General features: G+C 40.4%; 1 pseudogene; it reads left to right on the top strand.

Annotated features, from left to right (window-relative positions):
* The first annotated feature begins 347 nt into the window (after positions 1-347).
* Positions 348-1,188, top strand: LOC101536481 (5-azacytidine-induced protein 2-like; annotated as a pseudogene).
* Positions 1,189-9,442: the final 8,254 nt, after the last annotated feature.

Raw genomic sequence — 9,442 nt, 5'->3', positions numbered from 1 at the left:
GCAAGATAGTAGAATTTCTTTCTTTTTAAAAAGATGAATAAGAGTAGTAGTTTTTTTTTTTTTTTTTCTGGTGGCTACTAGGCTGCTCCAACCTACGCGTGCCCCTCTTTTTAGAAGCGCCAGGGTCTTCACTCAAGGGCAAGGGGCCATGTCAGGCTTGGAATGGCTAAAGGCAGGCAAAGACATGGGGCATCCCTCTGTGGTGGACCTGCAGCAGTTGCTTTTCCTGGGGAAGCTTTTGTGTCTTTGAGGAAACAGGAAGCCCCTTGTGACCCCCAATGATTTGGTTTGGTTTGGGTCAGTTCCCAGGCCTTGGGCAATCAAAACTCAGTGGCCCAGGGGCTGTCATGGACACACTTGTGGAAGATGAAGTATGCATACTGAAAAAGTCCATGGAAGAGCTCCAGTGATTGCAGTCTCAATATATTTGGGAAATAAATCTGTTGCTTCACATTGTGCCCTTGTTACTGCATATGAAGACATTAAAAATGACTCAAAGATTCGGAGAAGAAGAACTCTTTAAGAAAAGAATAAGGTTTTTGGAAGAAAAGCTTATAGGAACTCGATTAGATGAAGAAACTAATTCTGTGGGACAAAAATGGGAAGGCCTATCATGCATATCGAGAGGTTTGCAATGATAGAGATAATTTGAACAACAAATTAGATAAAATGAATAAGGACAACTCTGAATTGTTGGAAGTATTAAATGAAAAACTACAATCTAAAGAGGTAGAACTCCTCCAGCTATGGATGAAAGTGGAAATTCAGCAGGTGACAAGGACTTTAAATATTCCTCCATCAAACCTATAGGTAGAAAAATGGAACAGTGACCTCAAGATCCATGCTTTAGAAAAAAGAGCTGCAGCTGATGAAGAACGAATGTAGCAATCTCAAAACAGAACTACAAAAGGCCAAACAAATGGACCCATAAGAGGAAGACAACGGAAAGAGCCACACTCTCCAAAAAGTGTTTCAAGTGACAAAATGCAACACATGTACTGGGAACTGAAGAGAGAAAGGTTTAAGCTACATCTTGCAACTCAAGTACAAACTGCCTGCTCTCATGGATTTCCTGACCAGCAGGACCCCGCGACTACCGAGGGAGATGAAACAGCGATGATGTTCTTCAGCAGCAACCACTGGGGACATTCTGAGGGAGCAAGTCTGTTTATTGTAAAGCAACCATGAACTTATATAGACTAAGAAAGGGGGAAGACAGAAAAGCATCTCCTGACAATCTTCCCACCCAACAATGACATCATCATTGGTAGAAAGCATGTCTATCTCGCTGGATCCTCCAGGTCACATACAACACGCGGCTGACAGGTGTGCCTCAGGTCACATTCACCACTTGTGACTGGCAGGTAAACTATGGATTAAACGTGACTTCTTAGAGTTGCTTATCAAGGAAGTCCCAGCACAGCTCGTCCAAGGACAAAGAAGAGAGACTAGGGTGCAATCCACCATTCTCACCTGTTTGATCAGTGTTCAGGCCAGGTTGAAGTTTCGGTGAGCGAAGGCTATTATCAAAAAGTTCCCCAGGACATGGTATGCCACATATCTATGGCCTCCCACATAGGCCAAGCAGGCAGAGATGCAAGCAGCAATTTCCCAGAGAAAGAAAATTGAAAACCCCAACTGCAATCAAGAAAGCCTGTGCCCAAGCAGCCTGAACTGAAGGCTTTGGGAAAGACAAGACAAAATCCCATTTGACAAATTTTATTGCATGATACAAAAGACATGCCCCTCTCTCATCAAATAGTGAAACTGTCAAACTCTTTCCTCTTTCCAAAGGCTTTATCAGAGAGAGCACTTCTGCAATCATGGACAGATAATAAGGATCCATTCTCTTACAGCAAAAATTCTCTAGAAGATAATCCTTGGGTATTTCCAATCCCTCCTAAATCAAGTGAGACAGCATTTGGGGAAACTGAAAGTAAAACTGCTGTTAATCAATCTGCCATCTTGACTGACTTGGATCAACATAGTCAGAACTACCCTTATAAGAATTATTTCTGAAGAGATTCCTGATTTTATCGTGAGGATATCATATCTCTCAGTAGCTCTCCCAAGAAGTGAGTTAACAAAGTGGATTTTGACAGAGTCTTCAGTGTATACCTTTGAACACACTGTATCGATATATTATGTACTTGATTTATCGGTACAAAAGAGTACCCTCCGGCTTCATCAAAGATGACACGATTCCAATAAATACACTTAACGCACGTCTCAAACAAACAATCCTGCCTTTCATACAATTGAAAAACTTTGCCTTTCAAGACAGATAAGGTTTTACAAGGTGTGTGAAATACTTAAATACCATTTGTGAAAGCCAAAAGCCATTAATACAAGAGAAAGAAACAAACCACAAAAAATGAATAATATTTCATCATGTATGTGTGAGGGTGGAGGTCTCCATTGAGCCAGTTTTTCACTGCCAACATATGGCTGGGGTAGTTGATTGATTTGTTCTGTCCTCTGTTGTGGTGCCAGGTATCCTCTGCAGGTTCCGATAGACTGCCATATCCTCCATGTGCACCTGGTTATGTTCTCCACTGCTCCGTCTGAGCCTCTGAGGAGGCCCGGCTCTGGCTCTTCCATTCCATGGCAGACCATGGGTTCTGAGTCTGGCAGTTCCATTGGGGAGATCCCCAAAGAAACTTTGTCTGAGGTGATCCCAGACCAGATTTTTGTGTGTACTTGGTAAGTATAGGGCCTGGTGCAGTCTGTCGCCCCAATCAGCTGGTGGTTGCAATTGCTGGGTTGGTTCTGTTTCCAGCCCTGTCTTCCACTGAAACCAATGGGTGTTGCAGTCCAGCCAGATTCTGCCCAGCACACACTCAGCCCTCACATAAATCAGTGGGAGCTACAGCCTAGTGGGAGTGACCCACAATAAACCCCACCAGTCCCGTCCACCCTCTGCCCTGGTTCCCATACTTGCCAGTATGTGCAGCAGACTAGCCCAGTCTGTCCCACATCCCATTCAGCTCTCATACATATCTATGGACATTGAAGCATAGTTCAACCTAGCCAGCTCCACTATTCAGCCCACACACATACTGTTGGTTGCCTTTCTGTCTAGTCACCCCGCCACGATTCCAACCTAGCACAGCCAGGCCCTGAGCCTTAGCATTTGCATGGAGTGGTGTTCGATGATCAGCATTGTTCGGTGATAACAAGTTCTACACATGACTCAAAGGAGGCTGGCATATCAGTCTTATCCATAAAGATGATCTACTTTTTCAAAATGTAAGTTTCTCAGCCACTTCTTTTCCAGTGGATTGGATATTACAATACTAGATATACAATACAACAGTTCAAATATAAATTATCCATTTATATTCAGTATCCTTTTTTGCTTTGTTTTTAATATAATCAAGAAATTCAAAATGTCACATAAGCAGGTTGAGCTCATTCTTCAGCTGAAACAGTTTGCTAATTTTTTTACTTAATAAGGCTAAAAAGGCATAAAAATAATTATTTTTCTGAGAGAGAGAGTTAACAAGAACCCTAACATATTGCATATGTTACACCTGAAAGTAGATTGACCAGAGGAATTAACAAACTATGACCCACAGATCAAGTGGCAGCTTGTTTTTGTAAACAAAGTTTTATTGGAACCTAGCCATGTTCCATTCTTTTTCCTGTCATCTGTTTGTATTTTTATGCTATCGTAGTAGAGTTTTGTTGTTGCTAAGGAGACTGTATAGACCATAAAGTTTAGAATATTTAGCCTTTTACAAAGAAATGGTAAACCTGATCTAGTGTATAGCTATCTTAATGGCAAAAGTATTTTTTTTTACAATTTCTATTAAAGTAAGAAATAAATATATACTCCTATGAAAATTAGCTGGAATCCCAAGAGTATATTATTTTACTAAATTCATTCTGTTAGAGCTTCGGGAACAGTGTCATTTGTGTGTATTCTTATGCAGTAGTTGATTGTCCCATCTGGTTCTGTTTTGCCCTTTATCCCACAGTGAAAGTGACAGACATAAGACCCAATGCAGGAAACAGTGAAAAGAAGCCTTTAAAGAAAGAATATATTTTTTTTCTATATCTGTCCTACCCTTTAAGTGGATTGTTTAAGAGATATTCAAATAACTGAAACAGCGCAGAGAATCCAGCTTAACACACGCACACAACACCAGCAGGCTCCAAAGTTCAAAAGGTCTATTGCATAGTCACTATTAATCTCTCTCTACATATTTTATTTAATGTTCTGTAAATATTTTCATTGTGAAGTGCTTAGGACAGGCTAATGCATTGTGATGTTTTGTTCATGGAAACAGAGACAATAACACAGAAGGCAATCACAGAATGGGAAGAGGAGGAGGCAGACGAATGGAGGAGGGGGCAGATGAAGAAGAAGCAAAGCCTGGGTTGTCTGGGAGAGGTGAGAGCAGGACGCTGCATGGAGCTGACTTCTTCATTAGCAGAGCCTGGAGCCACGCCAGAGCATTCCAAAGGATGACACTCGACTCAGAACTCATCAGTGCTCCCTCCTCCTTTCGCTTCTTTCCTTCTATCCTTCCTTTTCTCTCTTTTTCACTTAAAATGAAAATACATAGCATTATTTTTTCTACACATCTTTGCATTAGAAAATAAGCATGTAAAAATAGTGTATCTCTTTTAGTTTGGGGCAATTAACAACTTATCACTTAGTTATGGTCTGTGCTTCCCCGTAAAAATTGTATCTTAGAAGTTTTCCTTGTCTTGATTTGCTTCCTTCATGGTGCATGCAAATCCGTTTTTAAAGGATGTGGGTCTCCATGTCCCCACTTTGTGTACTTAACAGCAACTTCAAGGCCACTTTCTCAAGGTTTTGGGGGTTCTGCCTGTGTGAACGTATATTTCCATAGTATTTTACTAAAGAGCAAGTTTTCCCTTGCTGGAACGGATAATGAATTTTCTTCCTTTTCCACTCTCTTTTTCCTCCATCTTTCTCTCTTTTTTTCTCTTGCCCTTTGTTTTGTTGTTGTTGTATGGCTCACAGCAAAAGGAAAGAGAAAGAAAAGAAGAAAGGAAGGAAAGAAGGAAGGAAGGAAGGAAAGAAGAAAGAAAGAAAGAAAGAAAGAAAGAAGAAAAGAAAGAGAAAATTAAAGAAAAAAAGAAAAACAAGAAAAGAATGGAAAAGCAGAAAAAACCCAACTGCCTGCAGAAGCGCCTAAGTCCACGTTGGCGGGCTCCTGCTTGTGGTGCAGGTGTGCAGGAGCCCTCCTCCGTGTTGTCGCCACAGCAACCCGCTACTCTAATCTGCTGAATATGAAAAGAAGAAACAGAAAGAGAAAAGGCATCCACCCCCTTCTGTTCCATCCATGAGTCCAAAAGAAGGATACCGTCTCCAAGCATTCCTGGTAATCCCCCAGCCATCGCCCAGGCAACAGTCTCAGGGAACTGGCATGGCCTGAGGCAAGAAAGCAGTCCCTGTCTCAAGCTCAGACCTCCTCCTGCTCCTCCTCCTCCTCCCCGGGTCTCCCAGTGGCCCTAACAAACCTGCATCCCACTGCTGGCCTCTCAGCCTCACAGTCTCCAGCCAATAGGTCATCTTCATCTCACAGCGGAGACATAAATCATTGTAGTTTGCTTCTAACAGTGATGTATGTATGTACATTCATGTGAGCATATATGTATGGATGTGTGTGTGTAGACTTACGGTGATTTTCCCTCCCAGTCACCTTTCATCAGTGCTATGCATACATACTGGGAAGAACAAAATGGACAGAAAATTTGTCTTATTAAACAAGAAAAGCAGTTCCTTGCAGCTTCCATTGCTTGAGCTGTTTCTAGGTTCGGGGAGGTTTTCAGGGCCCTTTGCTCTCAAGCCCCTGTATCCAGCAGTGAAAGCTCTCATTTGTCTTAGCACCATCATGTTGATGCAGCTGGGTTTGACACTGCTTACCTCAGCAATTTTTTTCTTTTCCTATTTGGTTGAAAGACAGAAGGCTTCCTTGTGATCCCAGCCTTTTCCTATCAAATGACACTCAGCCATGGTTGGGGTGACTTATTTACTGGCACTGGGCCAGTAAAAACAAAAATGAACATTCACAACTAATAAATCTTAAAGCTTAGATAGTCACAGCAACAGTGGTGGGATTACATCAAAATATTCAGCCTGATACAGGCTCCCAAGCAGTGTGGAACCTAATAAGTCAGGCTACAGGAAAGGTGAAAAACAAGACAAGGAACAGAGAAATGTTTTTGTCTTCTGGGTGATAGACATACTCAAATCTTTGGGCTGCCATTGTATGATGTGTGTTCTTGTTTGGAGACTTGAAAGGCACCCTGCTTTCCAGTCACTGGAATGGAAGAGGGCTAAGACTGTCATGTTCTCCCCCCCCCCCTTTTAAATTTGTTTGTTTTAAAGACTTATTTATTTTATTTGGCAGTCATACTTGCAGATAAAGAGAGAGAGAAAACCAGAAGGAGATCTTCTACCTGCTGATTCATTCCTCAAATGGCTACCAACAGTGTGGGGTGTACAGACTGGAGGCAGGTTCCAGGCAATCTGTCGGAGTCTCCCATACAGGTACATGGGCCCAAGCACCTAGGCCATCTTCTGCTGCTTTCCCAGGTGCACTAGCAGGGAACTCAATAGGAAGTGGAGCAACCAAGGGCAACAACTGACACCATATGGGATGCTGGTGTTGCATGTGGTGGCTTGATTCACTGTACCACAATGTCAGTAGTACATTCCCTTTTTTTGTTTTGTTTTAATTAAAGGACATTCATTTTCAACACAATGCAGGAGATCAGCCTACACAGACTAGACAACAAAGCCACAGCTTTTTCAGCTGCAGTGAAAGAAGCTGTTTTTCTGGAGCACATGAGGTCAGAGAGTTTAGCCAAAAAAAAAAATCCGAAAGCTGTCCACTCAAGACAATTCTCCAAGGACTTCATCTTCCCGGGCCCTTATTGAAACTAAGGGCCTATCTTTTGGACTAATATGATAATGTTTTTATTTGTTTTGGAATTGAGCGTCTGGACAGAAGCATTTTTTTATTAGCATAGATCCAGAAAAATCCAACCATACAACCGTTGATTCTGCTAACTTTTCTTCATTTTCTCTCCTGAAGACTACCTCTAATTCAATAATTGACTATGCTTTCTGTGATGGCTTAATAGGTGATTCATCTTTTGTAGGCTAATGATTGAGCCTTTCTGTGCAAGTCAGTCTTTGGATTGAACTGTGGGTAGAAATCATGATAAAATTCAACCATAACCTAGATACTTAGTCTCTAACTTATCAAACATTTTGCTACTAGGGAAAATGACTGTGTACGCTTATATCCTTCTTTCATTTTGGCTTTAGTCTCAAGGTTCTCAAAGAAGCAGGAAAGGACACGTACATGATGCTAAACAAGGGCACACCACCCTGTAGGTTAATGTATTAAAGAAGTGACACTACTGGCTTTGTTTTACCTGGTTTTGGTCTTTCCATTTCCACACACTGTGGCTGTGATGCCATCTGTGGAAATGCTCGTGGGAAGTAGGTAACATGATCTGCTTGCTTTCCGAAGCACCTGATAAAAAGGCATCTTATAAAAGCCTGCAGAGCTTTGTGCAATTACTGTCTTTGAAGGCTCATTTCCATTGCCACTCTTTGTAGGGGAAAAAATGGCTTGGATAAAGCCAGATAAACGAAATATTCAGAGGCTAATTCTGTCATCTTAAAGTGTTTGGGATTCTCACTATCCACCATTGAAACAGCTCTTCCACATTCTTTCATCGCTTCCAAAAAAGGCAATTTAATCTCTGTGTGATTGAATCTGGCAATTCATTGTCTCTGTCACAGAGATGCTGTCTGTGGACATTGTCTCCAAGGAGAATCAAGTCATGTCTGGATGCTATTTTAAAATCCGTAGGAAGTAAGGCATTATCTGTTCAAATCATCTTAAAATTTCGTTTAATTCCTTGAATCCCGATTGTGATTCCTCTTTATCCATTGTTATGCCAGTATTTAAGGAAATCACCTGATATGTGTCAGATATTGTGCTGTGCTTTCAGAATTGAAAGGACTTAGGTCTTTGATGGAGACACAGAAGCATGATAAGTGATAAATAACTTTTATTGTATGCTTACTATGTGCCAAGTACTATTTCTGAATTTTGTATATATGTATATATGTATGTGTGTGTGTGTATATATACATATTTATATATATACATATAAATCTTAAAATTACAAAATAAGTCACATTATTCACCGTATTTCAGAAGGGAAATTAAGGTACGTGGAGATTAAATGACTCACCTCCAATCACATGCTACATTGTTTTTAAAGAAGCATTTAGAAAATAGATGACTAATTCATATGCATAGCTCAGTGAGCTCAGTATCCTCAGTACACGCGCAAGAAGCAGAAATCTTTCAGGTGGATAAAACTGTGGAAGAAGACATTGGTAAAGGGAATTTAGAATCCTAAGTGTATTTTAGTAACCTTTACTATAGTTTCCATTAAATCCCTCATAAAATAATGTACAGATCATAAGATATTAAGATTTATCTCAATAAGATTATTAGGCATTTAAAAAAAAAGAATCCTAAATGTAGGCCTGACACCATCCCAATTTCTCAGAGTTCCTGAGATTATTTGTTTCCATGATGTATACTGTCTGGCAGCAAAATGTTTACTATATGTTAAACCTGCTGTATATTCTCAAAAGTAGTTGCAGAAAAGTTTATTTTAGCCTGTTTTAAATTTGAATAAGTTAATATTTCTAAAGTGCTTGGAAAAGTGCTCTTTGAAGATTTGGATGGTATTTAGTTTATTTTTAAAGCATAAATAGTCTTGATCGTTACATGATAATTGAATAAAAAGTTTTAAGATTGAGTTGTAACTTTAGCCACACAGTAAAGAACCATCTTGCGTGAATCAAGAACCAGAAGACATAATATTGGTGGCAAGAGAGTCCTTTCCTGAGTCAGTCAGAGCTTCAGCAACCACCTATGGAGTCATCAGGACTAGAACACTGGTCAGAGGAAACAGTCAGAAAAGGACTGGGCGCAATCAAATCTATGTATGTCGCTTAGCAATTCGAGAGAGAGACAGAGACTCCAATATGAATAATGTCACCATGGAAAGTACTGCTAAGGCTACTGCTGAGAGCAGCAAACTTCGAAAGATATTTCAGACACATAATCCACAGCATTGTCCCTGACTGAATGATGAACCAGGGTTCCCGACAACACTAGGATGAGGAAGTGAGACTCTGAATTAATTAATAGATGACCTGTAAGGGGATATTTCAAAACATGTTTATTTTGGTGTCAAATTTTTGAAATTAATGCATCTAAGAGGTTCTCAAAATGTTCTTGAAAATTCACATTGTGAGAAAACTGTATGACTTTCCAAAAAAAGTTTTTGGCCCAATATAATTTTGCCATGAACGGTTGCAGATTCTGAAGATGTTCACTAAGAGAAAGATTCTGGGAACACTGAG

The sequence above is a fragment of the Ochotona princeps genome, chromosome 14 (assembly GCF_030435755.1).
Source record: "Ochotona princeps isolate mOchPri1 chromosome 14, mOchPri1.hap1, whole genome shotgun sequence".
In the NCBI taxonomy this organism is placed as follows: Eukaryota; Metazoa; Chordata; class Mammalia; order Lagomorpha; family Ochotonidae; genus Ochotona; species Ochotona princeps.
This window is presented reverse-complemented; position numbering and strand designations above follow the sequence as displayed.